The sequence below is a fragment of the Lepisosteus platostomus genome, chromosome 9, assembly GCF_059453375.1.
Source record: "Lepisosteus platostomus isolate fLepPlt1 chromosome 9, fLepPlt1.hap1, whole genome shotgun sequence".
Taxonomy (NCBI): Eukaryota; Metazoa; Chordata; class Actinopteri; order Semionotiformes; family Lepisosteidae; genus Lepisosteus; species Lepisosteus platostomus.
This window is the reverse complement of record NC_142619.1, coordinates 47963454-47984473: the sequence shown is the minus strand read 5'-3', so window position 1 is coordinate 47984473 and position 21020 is coordinate 47963454.

Genomic DNA, 21020 nt, shown 5'->3' with positions numbered 1-21020 from the left:
TATGACTCACTCAAACCAGCTGTGCCTCATTTTGTAGGTTCATTCAATTACCAGGCAACCATCTTGGCTCAAGGCCACATCATTGGACCAGGATTTGGAGCCAAGATGGAAGCTTCTTCTCAGAATCTCCTCTCATTAATCACATACCTCTATTGTGCACTCTGTTTTCAAATCCATTAAATTTGTGAACCACAATTGTGCTTTACCTTGAATTCCTACAATCTGCCAAATTATATATTCTGTGAAATGTTATCAAAAGCTTTCAGAAACTCTAAATACATCATATTATATGTTCCAAAGGAACAAGTAAAGGTTTATTCCATGATGAAAAGAGAAGAAAAGAGACACAGAGAGAAGAAAACAGAGCCTTCTTCGGGTGTCAACCCCAGACCTGAAACTCACACCTGAAGAAGTCCCCACAGCCAAAATGTTGTGTCTCTTTCCTTCTCTTTTCAGGGTGGAATCAACCTTTACTTGTTCCTTTGCAGCCTACGCATGCTGACACAGCTACTGTACCTACTTGAACTATATCATATGTTCTTCTTATATCCATTACTTCTATTGCTTTTTCACAAACACTACAGTATGAAGTTAGTAAATAAAGATCTACTGTACATTTTCTAATTCCATTTTTAATTCCAGATTCTCCTAGAATCCTAATGCCATACAAATGATCCTCTAGTTTAGCTCTATTGTTTCCAGCATATGAATCAATAGTATCTTTATTTTGTCCTTTTATCTCCTACAATCAATTACAAGTCAATTACATTTTCCTTTAGCCTGCTCTCCATATTATTACTATACTTATTTTCACTTGATGATTTTTAACAGCATAACATTTTCATATAACTTGAATTTAATAATTCTCAATTTGAAAAAAAGTTTTATCATTTTAATAATATTTTTTCTGGGAGCACATCAATTTCAGATGTTCCTTTTTAAAATGCATGCTTTACAATAAATGGTTCCCAATGATTAATACTTGAGGAAGAGAGTAAATCATATTAGTAGGTCATTAATGAATTAAAATGCATTTCATATTTACTCCATAGGAATTTACATATAATTACATGCAATATGCAATTACATATACTGTATAAGTTTAGAAACAAATATATAATGCATACTGTATAATTTATGAAAATACTATATAATAACTTTCCTTTAATTGATTATTATAAGAGTAAGGTTATTTCTGTTCAGAATTCTTACATTAACATTTTAAAGTGTTAGAGTGAGAGAGAAGAATTGTTTCTATACACTTTAGAAAGAAAATGTCAGTTAAAATACTTTGTATGCTCCATAATATTTATATTTGCATTGGGCAGCTACTTCTTTATTCATTGATACACTCTTGATAACAGTCTTTCACAAAGTATAAACCATTTTTAGTGTTGAGAAAATTATTTTGCTTTTGACTACTCTCATCACATCAGGTTATGCAAAGGCATCTGAGCAGTAGAATCCCACAGATGGTGAAAAAAACTAAACACTTCAGCTTAAAGGATATTATGTCTCAAGCTTAGTGGAGCTCAATATACATTAGAACATGGAAAAGCCATGTAAATAGCAATGTGTTTACCTGCCTCCATGTCCCAAATTAATCACTGTGTAGGCCAAGGGGAAGGCCAATTGTAAACACTGCTAAAAGCTACTGGTTGGCACCATTTGTTTTGGTTAGGATACAAAATGACTGATTTGTCTCCTGCTCTGTAGTGAATAGTGCAAAGGATAATGAATGGCTTGAGGCAAAATAATTCAATTCTGGAGTTTGTATTTGGTTTATGAGCCATTCTGCTCAAGCACTACTTATGTTGGAATGATACTTCCATTGAGAAGAATAAAAAGGAATGTGCTTTTGGTTTGTTCATGCTTTCTATTATACAATTTCATGTGGTGTTACTTTCATTTAAATAATTTAAATTCTACTCGGATTAAAAAGGCTTTCAGGTGCAAAATGAAGTTGGTTGGATTACCAGTTAACACACAGCAGAGGAAAATATGTTAAAAGCTTCATTATCATATGATTTTGCATACCTATCTCAATAACAGATTCAAAATGGTTTAATTTAATATGATTTGAATGCAATCATAAAGCTTCCATTTTCAGGTTTTGCAAAATTCTTTTATGGTAGCATAACTTAAATGCAGTGTACGGGTATAGTTTTAGGCTTTGAAAGTTTGTGAGCTCCTCTTTCAGTTTTAAAAAAAGAAATCTTGTACATGGACCACCAAGAAAGATTATACAGTGTGTCAAGATCCATTCTGCAAATACATTTGATATTACTTCACTGCAGAAGGGAAAATGATTCTCCTCTTTCTTACTGTGTATAAATCATTGTGTGTTCTACACCATCCAGTGACAATCAACCATATCTTATTAATACTAAACATTTTGTTTCTGAAATCACTGCATTGAATCGAATAGTAGATAGTAGCAGTTTGGACGTATATTGTTTTTTAAAAATAACATTAATACACATAACACCTGAAGAAGGCTCCACGGCCGAAACGTTGTGTTTTCTTTCTTCTTTTTTTCAGCATGGAAACAACCTATTACTTGTTCCATTGCAGCCTACGCATGCTGACGCAGCTACACACCTGAACTACTAATACCTAATGCCTCAGACAGAAAAACAGTGAATATTGAATATATGTTATATAGAAGGTTACACATGAAAGACAATGGGCTTTATGAAGGCAAAACAAACCACATTGCTTCTTATGTGGAGTTAAGCCCCAAAGTGCTAAGATAGGGCTCAATGCTTTTCTGTTTGTCTGGTTGTTACTTATTTATTTTAAATACACATATACTGTATATAGTGCTTATTTTTTATAGAATAAGGCAATGTATTTTGATAAATATAACTAAGTACAACAGCATAATTGTGTTGATTTATTTAAAAAAAACATACTCTATGCCATGTTTTCATGGACTTACTGTAGAACATACTGTAAGAGCATAAGGACATAAGAAAGGTTACATACAGAGAAGACCATTTGATTATTTGGTTGCTAGCAGCTGATTGATCTGAAGATCGCATTTAATCGTTTCCTGAAAGAAGCCCTGGTATCAGATTCGACAACATGACTGGATAGCTTGTTCCAGCTTCCCGCAACCTTTTTTGAAAGAAGTGCCTCTTCTACTTTTTAGAGGGGGTTCTGACTTAAACGTGTTCAGTGATAATCCCACAGATAGTAGGTTCACAGCATTGTGCAACATTTAAATGCACTTCCAAGTTCTATAATTTCCATTTGTGTACTCTGGTTTGTGTTGCATTGTTGATTCTGAAGTCCATTGAGTTGACTTTGTTGATGCTTTTGAGGATTTTGAATACTTGAAACAGTTCCCCTCATAGTCTTCACTCATTTTAGTAAAGTTAACTATTTTTAGCCAGTCAGCCTGTGCCTTGAAAGTATTTGTTATCCCTTCTCTTGATTGATTCTCAAGCAGCAATGTTTTTTTTATAAAGTAGTGACTAGGAGTGAACATACTATTGTAAAATAGGCCTTACTATTAAATTATACAATTGTTTTGTAGCATCCATTGATTTACAAAATTGTACATTTTGACTACAGATCATGACATCCTGTTTGACCTTTTTATTGCATCATTATAGTGCTGTTTTTTTTCAAGCTCAGCTTTTCCCACTTTATAGTTAATATTTTAGTACATGCATGCAGTATCCTCCATGTCTGGGATGAATTTCATCTACTAGATGTTGAATTTTATCTAGGTCCTTTGGGTTTTCCTTTGCAACTTTTCAGTTTTTAGAGTTAATGTGTTGTTCTGTCATTCAGAGAGAGATGTTCACACAACCAGCAGTTGCTGGTTAATCGTTCTAGTGTTAGTATGTCATAGGAGACAGACTGGGAATGTTGATTTTACAGCTCTAGACTTGGTTTGACAAAAAAAAAACTTTTGTTTTTGTCTTTTGTTACAGGAAACTCTCTGCACAGTCACTGAGGACCCCTAGGGGAAAGCACTGTGCTAGGATTATAGGATTTGTTAAACATTCTGTTAGATAGGTATTGAAGCCTTGTAAAGTAATGAGAATTTCATTAAGGGATGGTTTAAAATGCATGAAAGATTTATTTACATTATTTGTGATTGTGTATTTTATTAATCTGTTTCACCAGAGTGAAGAGTTCTATTATGAGATATCATATTCAATACCAGGTATATTAACCAAGTTTACCCTTATGTAAGGCTCCATTATACAAATTATGTTTAGAAAATTATGGCCCAAGTAATGTTGAACATTACATTTTCAAAGTAAAAACATGAAACCTGCCTGTTTCATTATAAATTCTTTTTTATTGTTGTGTGCCTTTTGCACAATTAAAAAATTGAAGAATCCTATTGTACATCCTGGTACATCACTGTGTAGGAATCCTAACCATAATCCTAATCATGGCTGCTCAAACTTGCAGTTCTTCCTGTTCATTCCTTTGTAGTACATTAGCTGCTTTTTTTAGATTTGGATCCTTCACATTATCATGGAGCTGGGTGAAAGAATTGTACAAAAAGGATTGTGTAAGAAAGAGGGAATTTGGAGGGGGAGCAAGTTGAGTAGCCCTGCCTTAACCTTTCCACTATAACTTGCAGTATAAACACAGCTCTAACCTTTGGCTGTAATCTCAGGTCTCAAACATTAAATCAAAACATAGTCCAGGATTTAGCTATAACCCTAAGCATTAGCCTAACCTAAATTCTACATATTATTATGACCACATCCCTATTCTTAAAACTAATCTTAACCTAACCATAAATCAATTCTTTAGCTCTTGGAATGAAAGAAACCAAAGAACAGTGTTGTGAGGTGCACAGCTTAAGTTATAGAAACCCCTTGTGTGAAGTGAATTTAATTTCACCTAAGCTCTTAAGCACCTAATTGAACATTATTACTAGCTTAATTGAACTTACTACATTTAAAGAGTTTAGAGTGGAGAGCTGTGTGAGTGTGCAGGCTGCAAAGGAACAAGCAGAAGTTAATTCCGCTCTGAAAAGTAAAAAAGAAAAAAACACTGTTTTGTCTGTGGAACCTTCTTCGCGATTGTGAAGGAATTGGAGAGAACAGGAATAGGAGGCGAAGGAGTGGATAAGGATCTTTGTGCTTACTTTTTCACCTTCTTCTCCTCATTCTCACATTCTCTTTCTTTTATTCCGTTTTACCCACCACAGCCGAAACAGTGAGTTTTAGGTTTAGTTTTCAGCTGCATGAACACACAGTGACTATAATGGTAATCAAAAAGGTTTCGTTGTCAACACTAAGATGCAGATGTCCTTTTTTATCTTTAAAATGTTGGAATCACCATACCATATTAGAAGAAACATGCAAATATTGCCATTTACAAAACTTATAGTAATGTTGATAGAATACACCCTATTAAAATAAAATGTTGTATCATTTCTTTTATAATTAATTATAGTTCATTTTGTAGTAATGAATATCGGATGATATTTTTAATAGTTCATCTGGTTTTACAAACTGTTTAAATGTTTTTTTTTCTGTTGGCTAAAGGGAATGTTAAACTGTTGCTGGACTGTTTGTGGGACAAAGCTCAGTGTAATCTCAGCTAAAAGTGCTCAGCTAAATTGTCCTGTGTGTTGCCTCTAGTAAGTATATAATTTCATATCTTTATCACCTTTTCTTCGAAATGAACACTTAATATCTTCTTGCAGTGTTGCTATTAACATAATAAGTACAACATACTGTACTTTATATACTGTACATCATCACTGCGTCTCTATAATTAGGGAGATGAAATAAATTTTAATTCTTTCTTTTAATAGTAGATTTCAACATAATTACTGGTGTTTAATTAAAAGTCCAAATGAATCTGTTGGATTGCCTATTTTCAATAAAGAACCTACAAAATTAGACCTTAATCCTTCCCTACTACTGAGAAGTTTCTGTCCTTGTAAAGCAAACCTTATATTTGATTCCTGAATAGACAAACTGCTGGTTTATATAACACTATTATATTTCTTAAAAACTCATTATCGACTGTAACAGCATTTGAAATGGGATCTATAATAACATTTAAATATACTTTTCTGCAATGTCTGAAGGAAGACACATCTGGGAGGTGTCATATAACTATTAGAAAATGTGTTAGTCGCTTTTTAAGTAATCCAACACAATGAGGCAGTCCCGGAAAAGAACCTTTCATTATAGGTATTGCTAAAAAAAGGATAGAAACCTACTGTGGCTGAATCTGGGTTGGGTATCAAACAATGCCATATGAAAACACTGCATAAAGCAAATTATCTGAAACCATCTGTTTAAATCAGTTCAAACAAGTACTTGATATTCACCGAAACCTGGAAGGTGTCCTAGAAGCAGGATGTTTTCATTATGTTCCTCATGGCTGGTTCTATGCTCATGATTTGAATTTTGTAAATGTATTGTGTACACACAAGGGGAATAACTTAATAATTTAATTTTGAACAGTCTATTAATTCATTAATAAGGAAATTTACCTTAACATTTTTACTACTATCAATTTTAGATTTACATTTATATTTTTAGTACTATAAATATGCTCTTCTATGTTTTATTGCATAATATAACATTACCTTTAGAAGCTTAAAGAGAACACCAAAAGCATCTGAGAATTGTGAAGGTTGTGTTGCTGTCATTTACTTTAAAAAATGTTGCGATTTCCATCTCACGTTGAAATAATTTGGTACCTACTTTTTTTCCCATTCAAAGGATTTGAAAACACGATTTTGCAACAGAAATTTAGACGACATAGAGAAGGTAACTTGTGAATGAAATATTTTGATTCTTCAATATAATATTGGCTTGTTTTATCACACAGCCAAACTAAATCTAATTTTCATAAGATCATAAGAAAGCTTATAAATGACAGGAGGCCATTCGTCCCACCTAGGCCTTTTTGTTTTTAGCAGCTAATTGATCCAAGGGGCCCATCCGGATGTTTCCTGAAAGAAGCTAGAGTATCACCTTATCAGGATGGCTTGGGAACTTATACCATACTTCAACAACCCTTCACATAAAGATGTGATTCTGTTCTTGTGTTTAAATGCACTGCCACGTTATTACTACTCATTGCTCTCGGTTCATGTTTCTCTGTTCACTTGTCAATGCCTTTGAGAATTTTGAATTCTTAATCAGGATCCACCCTAGTCCTGTCTGTTCAACAATAAAGAATTTTAGTTCATTTATCCTGACAAAGTAGGACATTCCTTTCCGTGAACAAACCTTGCCCAGTCACAGTACCTTGGAAAAGTATTTAGCCCCTTGCTCCTATTTTGTCACCTTAATCTTTGCATTCATAATACTTTAATAATAATAATGTTTCTTTATTAGCCCTATACAATTTCTTGCATTAGGAATTCATCTTTTCCCATACCCCAGCTTTTCTCCATGGAGACACAGACAGGGAGAGAAGCTTGGGGTCAGAGCACAGGTTCTGACATTGTACAGTGCCCCTGGAGCAGTTAGGGTTAAGGGCCTTGCTCAGGGGCCCAACAGAGTAGGATTCCTCTGCCAACCACAGGATTTGAACCAGCAACCTTCCAGTCACAGGCCCAGATCCTTAGCCACAGAGCCACCGCTCCCCAATTAATATTTGTTATGTAGACAACCTACTCTGCACATTCAAATAAGAAAATTATTATTAATATGAAACAAAAAAAGAAAAATCATAATTGCGTAAGGATTTCTACCTATTGCTGTTTACACCTAAATTAATTTAGGCGAAAAACATTATGTTAAGGAGCCACACAATTAGTTACATGACTTCTGTGTACAATAATAGTGGTATGTAAGACATGAGGGACCTTGAGTGACACCTATCTCTATGTGGTCCCTCAGTGAGGTTGTGAATTTCAAGCAAAATTGAACCATGAGACCAAGGAGGCAGATATCAGGAGAAGGGCACTTGAAAATATTAATGACACCAAATATCCATTTGGGCATGGTGAAACTGATCAGTAAGAAGTGGCAATTGTTTTATAACACCCAGGAGAGTGTCAAACTGAACAGCTGGGCAAGGAGGAAACTGGTTGCGGATGCCAGTGTTAGGCCAGTGACAACAAAAGAGCTACGGTTCAATTTGATGAGAGAAAATGTGTGAGTCAACACCATCACACGCACTCCATAAATTTGGCCTGTATGGCGGAGTGGAAAAACTATCTCAAATCCCACATGTACTGTAGTTTGCAACAAAGCACTTAAGTAATACTGCAGGCACGCGGCAAATATTTTGTAGTCATACTAGACAAACTTCGAGACTTTTGGTTTAAATGAAAATTGTTACAGTACATTTTGTGTAAACCCAGCTCAGTGCATCATCCAGTCATCATTACTGTCAAGCCTGGTGGTAGCAGCATTATGTTAATGGCCTGCTTCTCATCAGCAGGGACTTGTCAAGACTGAGGGGAAATTGGATGGAACAAAACACAGGCAGATCATAGCACAAGACCTGCCATAGTCTGCTAAAGAGCTAAAAATGGAAGGCAAGTTAATCTTTCAGCAGGACAATGACCTAAAGCACAAGACAAAAGTCACACTGGAGTGGCTTAAGAATAAGAAATTGAATGTTCTCAAGTGGCCCAGTCAAAGTCCTGACTTGCATCCTATTGAGAATCTGTGAAAAGGCTTGAGAACTGCTGTTCATAAGCCATCCCCTAGCAATCTGAGAGAGCTCGAGTAAATCTGTCAAGAAAAGTGGGCAACAGTTGCACCAAACCACTGTGCAAAGTTGGTGGAAATTAAACTAAAATATTTGCATTTGTGATTGTTGCCAAAAGTGCTTTCACCAAATGTTGAGCTCCAAATACATACTGTACAGTATGCATACAAAATATTTTTTATTCTTTAGTTTTTGCTGACTTTTATTGTATGTTTTTTTTACTGTTAGAAGTCTGCATTCTGAGCAACCACGTTTTTAACAATATTTTGAATTAAAAACATGTTTATGTATCATCTTGTAATTTTAAAAAATGGGACACCTTAGTCTTAGGCACTGCATCTGGTTGCTCTTCACTGACTTGACTCCAGAGCAACAATACAGTATATATATAATTTTTAACATGGTGACCTAAAACCTATTGCTTCCCATATTGTCTGGAATATGTAAATGATTTGTCAGCATCAATACATGCCTGTGTCATAATTAATCTCACCAAACTCAGCATTTCTTATATTGTATTTATAGATTTACATTTTGCTATTTACTTTTTTATGTTTAATGTCATCTGCCGGGTGTTTGCCTGTTTGTGAATGTAATGCATTTAAATTGTTATTTGTTGCTTCTATAGTGTTTGCTAATTCTCCTATTTTTGGAATTATCTACACACTGACCACTGTAGTCTATGAACTATACCAGAGTCCAGATCATTGATAAATTATGAAGAGCTTTGATCCTAGTACAGATCCATGTGGTACTCCACTAATGTCATCCCTTAAATTTGAACATCTACACCTTGACTACTATATGTCCTCTGTTTTCTATAATCCAATTCCAAGTACAATGCTTACTACCTGTAACTTGTGAACTAATCTTTTGTTAGGAACCATACTAATTGCAGGTACTTTCCATGTCCAGGCCACATTAGCACACTGGTTGAAAGCTCCTTTAGTGTTAAAGTGAGAGAGCACGGCTTGTGGAAGGACTTTATCAAATCATTATGAATCCACAATATTGTATGATCTACAGTATGTGTCCATCCAGCTGATGCTTGTTCTAACATCTCTAACAAGTTTGTTAGATGGTCTAAATGATCTTCTCTTATTTGCAACCTTTCTTACTTTAACAAGATCTACCTTTTCTGAATCCATGTGATGACTGACACCTAGGATGTTATTTCCATATATGGTATGTAAGCTATTAGTTACATAACATGTAATAGGGTTTTAGAAGTCAGACTTTATTTACAGTATACAGTATTTATTTTTTAGGTCTGTAATTATATGGATTTGTTATTGCATTATTTTTTAACAATTGTAATAGTTACTACATTAGCAATTATACAGTCCATATGCACTACCTCTGTATTGAGTGACTGTTAGAAGAGTTGAACCAATGGTGTCTGAATAACGTCTCTTGTTTCCTCTACTACAATTAGTAGGATAGCATAGGAACTTGGAGACTTATTAATCATGAGTTCTTCCAGTACCCTAAACACTTAGCTTCTTCATAATAAATATTATACATTAGTATTTACTTAAATTTCTTAATGTTTTTGTACGGAACGTTGGTGTCCTTAGTGAACACAAGATACACTCAATGAGTGAACACAGCATAACACAACTCAATTTGTAGATAATTAATTTCCATTTCATTGTCTAGAGGTTTTTCTCTATTTTTCACATACAATCATACAGTACAGTAAATGAGAGAAAGAAACCAGATGGCATATGATATAGCAGTCATTCCAGTCCCCTTTTTCAACTAAGGTGAAAAAAAAGAAAGCAATACATTGTTAAGGTTGAATGGTGGACCGCCTACTACATATTACTTAAATCTGTGATTATTAAGAATAGGAAAATGCGATTAGTCAAATTTGCAATACCAAATGCTTTTTATATTGAACCATTAACCTCAAAATCAAGGTTTTCCAATTGAAGAAATAGGTTAATTAATCAATCTGGTATCAAAGAAAAAAACGTGCATGGACTAGAATTTTCTTCCTTGTAAGAGCTTGCCTTATCATTCATTCTGTAAATCTAAGTCCAAAAGACTAGTTTGGTTTGGTTGCAGGACTGATAGAATGAAATCAGAATTATTTCACATAAAAAAGATTTCTTGGTCTTATTTCTTAAATGTGACTTAAATAGAAGTATGCATTCTGGTGCAACATCTTCATCAGGTTTGTGAAGTCCGACATGCTCAACACAGATTAACCATTAGCATACCAAATGCAAACTATGAATACAAATAAGAAGAAAAAAAGGAACCAGAGTGTGTTAGATGGAGAGAAATCACAAATATGGAGTCCTGAGTGAGTATGTAGCAAATACACAGGTCTGAAAAGCTCAATTTTAAGAAATGCAATGACACGAATTGTATGTAAAAGTATGGCTATTGTTAAGAAAAGGAAACGACTTTGATCAGGCTGTCCCTCCAAACTGAGCAGCAGGGCAAGGAGTGAACTGGTTAGGAATGCCCCTATGACATCCAGAGAGCTACAGTGCTTGATAACTGAGATGGGAGAAAATGTCCATGATTCAATAACATATTGGCCATTCCATACCGCTGGCCTGTAGCCTGTATGGTACAGTGCCACACCTCTTTCAAATGCCGCATGGAGTTTGCTACAAAGCTGTTTACAAAAGTAATATAAACCACATAGAGTATTTTCCTGAAATAGTCATTTTAACATTAATGATCTCCATCAAATTGTGAACCTTTTAATCTAAAGCCAAAATGCCCTTGTGTATACATTATTTGTGATTCAACAAAATGGGACTTCATTAGAAGGGGGTGAATACTTTTGCAGGGCACTGCAAATGTATATAAGACCAATCCAAAGGGAAGTTATCCCCTGAGTTTAATCTTACTCATACAAGTATTATTGGTTTCATAGTAATCTTACCCCTGTGTTTTTGTGATCAAAATCTTTTTTAATTAAAAGTTTACTACATTGTTCACTTTAACAGTAAAACTAACACTGCTTTTTCAGTCTGATCAGCATAGAGTATTTTCATGAAATAGTAATTTTAACATTAGGTTTCTCCTCTTTATTAATTACAATACTTCAGCCTGCTCCCTACACAAGAGATGAAAATACTTGTTGAAACTATGTCAGTCGTCCACTGCAACACAAGTCTCTATTTCCCTGCACTGTTATTTGAATCCACAATCTGAAGCTGTAGCAGCAGCGGCACAGAATAACCATTTAGACAGACACAATTATGCAATTGTGTGACGAGACAAATGCAATGTAGGACAGTAGAGAAACCTGATCCTGAATTTAGGGCGTCCATCCTGGACAGGAACAGTTGAGAGCTGTGTAGCTTTTGGAATGAAGTCTCTTCCCAACAATTACCTTCAATTAATGGTACACTGCACTGTGTAGAGAAAAAAAAAGATTATACCATTAAACCTCCCTGTCCTTGTTGGAAATCTTCCAGTGAATGCAAAATGCTCTAAATAGCCCGAGTTAAAGTTACACAGCTGTGGTTTTGGTTACACAGACAAAATGGTGTACCAAAATTCACCAACAATTTTAATGCTGTTCTCCTTTTGTTCTTTGGAGAAGGCTACATTTTGTATGTGGCTTGTATCATACAGCTGGGTGAATTAGGAAAGAAAAGGGTCATCAATACCGGCTAGTTGATCCTCAGTTCATAAAAGACACTGAAACTCTTGTATCTGTGAATAATATGTAAGGGAATATACAGTATGTGGTAAGATGTTTTGTTTCCTATTGTTCCTATTCCTAACCTATTATCTTGATAACAAATACAAATCTTAGATTCATAGAACATAGAGTTCACTATGGATGAAATAAAACAAATAAAAGATTTGTAGAATAATTAACACATTTAACTATGGAATCTGGTGCCTTGGGCAAATTAGTAAGTATACACTTTATAAAAAGCTGGAAGTCTTCAATGTAATCTATATCAACAGCATCTTGTGAAGTCACTTTAAATTTGCTTAATCAGCAAGACACAGTAAAATGTCTTTATGTTTTACTTTGAAAAATATTTTCATAATATAAGGACACTATGCAATGTTATCCAAAATAATGTTACAGACACAAGTATTAGAGAAATTAAAAAAACAGAACAGCGAATAGATAATAGCAATAATGATAGAATTTTGATAGCAATTTCTTTCATTTCCAATTGTTTAAACTGTTGTAATGTTCTGAGATTTAGGAAAACAGCAATTATATGCAATTAATGTGCATGAAAAAACAGATAACATGGAAAAAGTGACAAAGATATTTGGCAATCAGTATCATATAATCATCATTACTAATTATGTAAAATTATCATTAGTGTTGTGATTATGTAACATTTTGTGTTTTATTACAAAGCTAAATGTCTCCTTCAATTTAGTTTTTCAAAAATACAAGTTAAATTTATATTTTTTAATGTTTATAAATTGTGACTTTGAGTTTGGACCATGATATCTTTTTTAATGTTTTACACATCAGGAACACAGAACACCCCACATTACCTTCAGTTACAGTATATCAGTTATTTGCCATATTAATTTACTGTTGCTGATTGCACCTTACAGTATGTATCATTTGAATGACCTTGACATTTTAATTAAATAACACAGTAAAACCTCAAAGCTGTCCATGGCCTTAGATCTTAATCTTTACTTGCTTTGGCTTTGTATCTGGTATTATAGATTTGTTCTTTCACTCGTGAATTATTCCTGGCAGTGATAATCATCTATGCTGTGGATATAATGAACTTTCACATTGTGTTCCTATTACAGTATATGTGTATGATCTGAACAGTCTATAAGGTGACCATATACTGTATACTGTATGTGAAGTATACTCCATACATTCTAATGTGATCATTCAGTTATGGCCAGCTCTCTTCAGACAATATTAGATTGTTCTTTAATATTTTACGAGTATAGTGTTGTATTCAGCAATTTAAGATTAGGTTCTTTGGAAGTTTCCAAATAACAGATAAGCGATAAGGATCAAATGACGTTTTGAAGTAAATCTCAGAGGAAATCACAAGAGGAGTTGAACATTCAAAGAACTCAAGTATTCAAAATCCTGAAAGGTTCGAAAAAGTGAACTCAATGAGATAAGGACATGTGGGAGTGCATTGAGGAGTGAAAAGAAGAGACATTTCTTTACATAGAATAATGTGTTCATCTGGATCTTCTGGACCTTCAAGAAACAGCAGGGATGAGATCCTTAGCTAACAAAGGAATGGATGTTCAAAACAGAGAGAGAATGCATTTTTGATAGTTCGTATGCTATATTAGTATCTATCCAGAGAAATATTACCAATATTATTTAAAGGGGCATACTTGCTATTAGTCTTACTGTATATTCATAGAGTGCAAGTCCATAGATTCTAGGGGGTGTTGCCTATCTATTTGTATTATTTATGTTTGTAAATAAAAAAAAACAAGGCTAAAACCTTTTAAGATTTTGTCACTTCTGTCAAGGAATGAAGTTAACACAACTTTTCTGCAATATTAAGTTGTCAACATTCTGTCATCATAATATATGTATAAAACAAAAATATAATACTAACATAATATGTGTATAAAACATCTGAAAGTAAAGCTTTGTAAAACATATACCCAGCAGAAATGTTGTAAGCTTTTGTAACATGGTGACAACGTCATGTATGAATGTCTAACATAAAAAAGATCTTTCTAAACCATTAAACCTAACATAACATAACCTACCTTCCTACAACATTTGGAAATGTCGTTACAATGTTTTGTATTAATTGAGGAGCATAATTGCACTCTTATCTCACTGTGGGCCACCCATATTGCATCCAATATTGTCAATGGAATATCAAACATAAGCAAGGTTACAAATGAGAGTAACCCCATTTGGCCATTCAGCTCATTTGGAGTCCAGTAGCTTATTGATCAGATGATCTCATCTAGCCAGTTTTGAAAGGCACCAGGGCATTAGCTTAGTCATCTTGGCTGGGTAACTTGTTCCACATACCCCTTGCACAGCCCTTTGTGTAAGAAGGCTTCCTAGTCTCTACTGAATATTCAGCTTTTTTTCTTGACCATTTAAAGGATATAAAAAAGTGTTTGGATATACAGTAAATGCAAACTGATAAAACATAACAAGATACAAATGGATTTGAGAAAGAGAAAGATCATTTTTTTATTATTTTTCTTAACTTTACATATCAGATTTGCTCCATTACCAGGGTTATTCTGTGTCTGGAAAAAAAGAGGAAAATGCCACACTCGGGAAAAAACAACTGCAAATAGGCCTCAACAAATACAAATATTCCTCATAGCATTAGCCCATAATTTGGTTTATGAAGTTATTTATTGTACTGTTCCAAAAATAATATAACTATTGCAATGCCATAATCACATGTTCATTAGTTATGGAAAAAAGAAACAAAGTTTGTATTTCTAGATTCAGGAATTATTGGACTCCATTTTAAAAACCTTCCTTATGACAGTTCCATTCTCCTCAGCATATTTAAATGGATCTTTACAGTTTTCTATACTCTAACTTGATTTTTCATGGTATCTGGTTGAAGACAGAAAGTTCTGAATACATTTAAATGAAATATCCAGCCGAATGTCAATTTGTCAAATCTGGTGTTTTTTTATCCTTCTCTTTAAGATAATCAAATCTGGTTGATTTTTCATGTGTGATCTGTGTCAATTTCAAGGAAGTATTAAACATTATAAAATATAATTTTAAAAACAAGTCATAATGTCATTATGTCAATTTGAATTTTGTATCATATGTATAACTCAATATTTACTTTTTATTAAGCACAACATTGCATTATCGTCTTTTTATCACCTGTTCCTTTATGGTTCCATAAAATATTATCTAATCAGAAAACCACAACTTTTATCAGAAAAGACAGCAAAGTAGTCAACGTATATCTGAGTTTCACAGGTGTCTGTTTTTTTTTGTTGGAATTCAAAGCTTTGATGAAAAAAAAAACTCTATAAACCAACCATATCCTGTACGTAAGCCTGCTACAAAGACCTTTTTTACAAGAGACCTATATATGCATATTCTAATCTGATAGTTTTCTCCAATAAATTACATTTCTATTTCTTATATTATCTGTATTAGAGAGAACACAGGGATAAAGTGTACAGAAATGCTGATGATAATAAAGGCCAGCTTATTGTGACAATTTCACACATTCTTTCAACAGAAATATACTTTTGATAATTTCTGCATCAAAATATAACATTGTTGAAAGTATGACTTATCTTTGTATTCTGGAAAGATGGACTACTATTTGTTTTGTTACACAGTGCCTGCTTCCCCTGCAAGCAAAACAGAAAAAATAATAAGAAATGTAGCTCTAATAGTAATTACAACATTCTAATAATTGAAGCTATGCCATATGGAGATGTCTGGAACTGAATTGTCATTGAAGTGAGTATTTTAGAATTCCGCTAAAATACATTGGTATTTTAATATTGTAGTTATGTACAGCTTAAGCTTTTTTTTAACCTAAATTTCATATAGATTAATGCTGATTAGAGGGGGAGTAATTGTGAATTATCACCCAAAGTAAGACATTTTCCTAGATTATGTATGCTATTCTTTTTTACTAACTCTAAGATGTTTGGCCTTCTTTAATTAAGACTCAGTATGTTTTCAGAGATGCACTATTGAAAGTGAATGTCACAGAAAAATATATCTAAACACATATAAAATTGCATATTACAGCATACATTTATATGTATCATACAATATACTGGAATAATAGTAAAGTAAAGGTAAATACTCTCTGTATATTTTATATACAATATACATTTGCTTTCAAGTAACCTATCACTAAATTATAAGCTGTAACTTGAATAAAATATTGAATGGAATATTTGTGTCTTTATGTATGAAGAAAGACAGCTAGAGTTTGACAAAATGTTCATTTCAGAACCAAAATAAAGATGACAGTCAATTAATTATAACATATCCACCCTTTTTCAAATCTGTATGTCTTACTTGGGAAGTAAAAATACTGTCTAGACAGAACTCATAAATCAAAAGCATTATCATAAATAATCTGAATGACAAACTGTAAAGTTTTGAAATTAATTACATATGGCAGGCAATGAGAAAAAATCTCCATAATGTTCAAATAAACCAATCTATATTTTTATAGAGCAATACATTTCAATGTACATACTGTATCGTAATATGTCATAAAAGTTCAGTTATTTAGTCACTAATACTGTATATAGGACCATAATGTAAATTATATTCATTACATTTAAATTGGGGCTGTGGTAGCTTGGACAGCAAGAGCATCTGGCTCCTGACTGCAAGGTCCTGGGTTCAATTCCAGGTAGGGACAAGCGATGCAGCTTGCTCTTATTCCTTCCAGACAGCTCCCGGGTCAACTCAGCCTGCTTTCCAAATGAGTAGCGGGGGTTAATCCTTCTGGGGGTAACAGGCCGGCTGGAGTGTGATGCTGACCAAATCACCTCCACCTCCAGTGTCAGATGGTCAAGAAAAATGGGGGGCCCCCATGGGCCCTTATGGCCTGGAAAGGGATCTGCCTATCTACTGTACATGTAAAGTAAATTATGTTTACTCATCTGAACAAAATGTGTATATCATACAAATTTCTACAAAACTCAGACTTATAGGATAATACAGCTAATAATTAGCTAAAAGGATGCTATCCAAAATTGTTTCAAGCTAAATGTGTGTATTTAGGACTTTTGGACAAAACGTCCCAGAATCAGTTGCTCTACAAGGGTTTTTCCCTACAACATTCCACTAAACTCCTGCTGAAAAAAACAGGTTACAGTCCTGAGATCTAAAATTAGGCTTTATATTGTCCAGTATTGAGAAGCCAGGACAGCTGAAGACATTTATCTTATTACCAAGGCCTCTCTGCCCTGTATGTCTTGGCTTGGACATGGATTTATTTTTAAATTAAAGAGCGGGTCTTTCCAGTTAACTAACTTTAGAGATGGGATTCGCAGGAGAGAGAAAAAGTCAATTATAACCAGAATTCCTATACTGTAATAAATTAACAAGGTCCATTTGAATTATAATAACAGAACAGGGCAATAATTTAGTCCAAATATAGTGTATGAGAATGTCAAGAACGTGCTGCTATGATAACTGTCCTAGGCTGCTGATTCAGACGTACTGTAACCATGTGCTTTGTGTTCTTCTTACCTAATGATCCCCAATTTAATATTGATTCACCTTTAAATGTCATTATTTTAATTTGTTATAAGTGCATTTGTTTCTCTCTCCATTTTTTGTTAGGGGCAGTCACATTAGGTCTAGTATTCTCCTTCTTGTCCGTGCCATAACATTGAAATGTTAGTGATATTTTTAATCCTTTTCCATAATTTAAATAAATAAAAACATTAATTTTGTTGTCATCTATAGTTAAAATTCTTGGCATCAATGCCAAGTAAACTCTACCAGTATAATCCCTAATTAACATGCAGTGATCATCTTCATCCACAATCCACTTTTGAAAACATGATTGCTCATTGTTTGAATGTATGTTCCATTCACCAGCAAGAAATGATAAGATTTGAATTTGTAATTTGTAAGAATGAAAATTAAATATCCTATTTGTCAAGTTTTAGTTTATACAAAATGGATTGCCTTTTATTTGATCTCTTAAAACAAATGAAAATGGTTACTTAAAAATATGTGGCACCAGAGAAGTTGGAAAATGTTCATATTGTGAAATATGTGTGAAACACAAACTTTTTAAGAACACTCTAACTTTTAACATTAAACATTTTAAAATGTTAACATTTTAAGGCTTTTTATATGTCTCTATTGTAACAGATGTGTTTTGGAACAGTAACAGTTTCAAAAGAGGTGAGGAATTTTCTTAACTTGGTAAACCTGGAAACGATTATGCAAAAACATATATATATATGAAAATATCCATTCATCTACCCATCCATTTTCTTCCAATTCAGGGTTGCAAGGGGACTGGAGCCTATCCTAGCAGCCAACAAGTGCAAGGAAGGGTACACCCTGGACAGGACGGTAATCAATTGCAGGGATCTCACAGACACAGACAGAGACACAAACACACCAGGGCCAGTTTCTCAGAAACCAATAAACCTACCAGTATGAGTTTGGACTGTGGAGAGGAAACCAGAGCACCAGGAGGAGACTCACTTGAACACATTGAGAACATGCACACTTCACACAAATAACCTCCCAAGTCTATTATCACTCCTTAACCCCAGACTCTAGCACTGCAAGGCACCAGTTTTAACCATAGTGCCATCATGCCACCCCTAAATAAAATATCATCACAAAAAATGTGTGCTGTTCTCATATGAAAGTCTACAAAGCATAACAGATTAAATAGAAGTGCTTAATTAGGACCACAATGTATTGTGATTCTTTACATTTGTTTGAAACATGATCTATTTTTATCATTGTCACTGTCACTTTATACATTAAAAATGTTTTAGAATGTTTTAGTCTAGATTCTAGATTCTAGTCTAGTTTCCTGTGAAAAAGTTTTAAACTTAACAATTTTGCTGAAAAAGAAAACTAATTAGTGACAAAAAGTTGAAATACAAGTAGGTAGGTGGATAAGGTTTTCTGATAACATCTTAAATCCAGCCAGTTTATCATTTTACAGTAATAATAATTATACTATCTCACTGTTAAGTGGTGCAAAGTAATAATTACACTATCAAATCAATCTACCCCTTGGCGTGTTAGATTGAGAAAAGTTGCAGACTATTTGTATGATTTATGTCATTTAGGAACACTTGCTTTAAGCCAAATATCTGTCAGAAGAGAATCTCAGTTCAAAAGGTGTGATCACAGGTAAGCCTGGCCAAACTTTATCTTCCTGTAGGGCATTAGACTAATGAGCAGGCACTGTCTTTTGATTTTATTACACTGCCTGCTCTTTGTGTTCTGAAGGAGTGCCCACCCATACCATTCAAGGTTAAATCAACATGTCAGTTATTGTTCAATCAGGCAATGAGTTTTGTTTTTACAATCCTGGTTGCTGAAGTTTCAAGTTCAGCTCTTGTTTTTGAAATGATTGACTTTAACTACTGTAGTATAACTGAAATAGTGTGACTACTGTACTGACAATGTAAAAATAGAAATATTAATCTCAGCCTCTTAATGCATCTTTAAAATCTATTATATCCAAGCCATGTTCCTTGAGGAATAAGATTTCTTTGTAACTTAACCTACTAGAGATTTGGATAAGTAAATATAATGTGGAACACAATCAAAGATGCATGTGTGGTTATTCATTAAATGTATCTTAGGCATTCCATTTAAATATTTTAAAGTAAAGCTGTGTAGGGGTAAAGAGAAACATACAGAGGTTAATGCAGTACATTGCACATGCTACTCAGGTGCTTGACAAGTTTGATAGTGATTTAGGCTTGTTCCTATGCATATTCTTAGTTTTGTAAAGGAACAGGTAACGGGTTTATTCCATGCTGAAAAGGAAAGAAACACAACATTTAGGGTGTGGAGCCTTCTTCAGGTGTTCTTCACACAGCCAAAACGTTGTGTTTCCTTTCTTTTCAGCATGGAATAAACCTGTTACCTGTTCCTTTGCAGCCTACGCTTGCTGACACAGCTAACTCTTTGAACTACTTTCTTAGTTTTGTGTCCACTATTTAGCCCACAATTATATTCTTTAAAAGACCTACAGTCGTGCTGATTTGTAGGAGCCAACTGATAAAAAAACAGCCTTATTTTCAATCTTTGGCACTAACGTCCAATCCAACTTCCATCTTATGTTGGCTGATTTTGTTGGGTAAGATAACTCTCTTTACTAAACATACCATAGGAACACCTTCTAAGCTCCCACCAAAAGAAGTATTTTTTATCTTTCTTAGATTTTTTAAATATTAAATGCAGCTCACATTAAATTATCAGAAATCGTCTTTCAGCTAGCCTGTGCTAATGATGATGTGAAAATAAGAACTTATTTATATTTCCCAAGGGCTGGCCTAACCACTTTTATGAAAACTAAAAAAATACAATATTTACCCAACCAAAACACAGCATTTGATTCAAAAGAGCCTTTCCATTATCAGTCCATTTACTGCCCACATTCTGTATACTAGTTTAATTACCTGATGTATGAGATCCATATCAAGTCATGAGATCAGTGAGCAGCGTGTGTGAATTTGATTGAGAATTATACTTTTGATGTTCGTATTTTTTAGATGTTCAACAAAAAGTAAATAGGTAAAGTAAGCTGACATTTTAATTCTTAATCCTTTGACAAACTGATAAACGTTATTATGTGTATCTTATTAAGTCAAACAGTTAAATAAGTTGCACTTGTGAACACACAAAACAAGGGCCTTTGTGCTCCCTGGTGGACTATGAA